This window comes from Chiloscyllium plagiosum, chromosome 6 (genome assembly GCF_004010195.1).
Source record: "Chiloscyllium plagiosum isolate BGI_BamShark_2017 chromosome 6, ASM401019v2, whole genome shotgun sequence".
NCBI lineage: Eukaryota > Metazoa > Chordata > Chondrichthyes > Orectolobiformes > Hemiscylliidae > Chiloscyllium > Chiloscyllium plagiosum.
This window is the reverse complement of record NC_057715.1, coordinates 108,712,705-108,713,318: the sequence shown is the minus strand read 5'-3', so window position 1 is coordinate 108,713,318 and position 614 is coordinate 108,712,705. Positions and strand designations below refer to the sequence as shown.

General features: G+C 50.5%; 1 non-coding gene across 1 annotated transcript; it reads left to right on the top strand.

The window, feature by feature from the left end:
* Positions 1–230: 230 nt before the first annotated feature.
* Positions 231–304, top strand: trnai-aau. Its single transcript has one exon. It is a non-coding gene; the product is annotated as a tRNA-Ile (tRNA).
* The last annotated feature ends 310 nt before the right edge of the window (positions 305–614 follow it).

The following is a 614-nucleotide window of genomic DNA, read 5'->3' as shown; positions in this document are numbered from 1 at the left end:
TCTACACCCTTCCCATTCACATACCTGTCCAAATATCTTTTCAATGTTCTAATTGTACCTGTACCGACCACATCCTTTGGCAATTCCTTCCACATATAAGCCACCCTCTGCATAAAAAAGCTGTCCCTCAGATCCCTTTTAAATCCTTCCCCTCTAACCTTAAAAATGCCTCCGTGTTTTGAACTCCCCCACCGCAGGAAAAAGACCTTCACCTTGTCTGTGTCCCTCATAGTTGGTTAGCTCAGATGGTTAGAGCGTGGTGCTAATAACACCAAGGTCGTGTGTTCAATCCCCACACTGACCAAGTATAGTGCTGCGGTGGGCAAGCCAGTGATGTTTGAAGTGCCTTGTCAGGGTTGGTGATTGCTTTGGAGCGGCACTGTAGCCTCACAGTGCCAGGGACCCGGGTTCAATTCCAGCCTCGGGCGACTGTCTGTGTGGAGTTTGCACATTCTTCCCGTGTCTGCGTGAGTTTCCTCCAGGTGCTCTGGTTTCCTCCCACAAGCCAGGTAAATTGGTCATAGTGTTAGGTGCATTAGTTAGGGAGAATGGGTCTGGGTGGGTTGCTGTTCGGAGGGTCAGTGTGGACTGGTTGGGCCGAAGGGCCTGTTTCC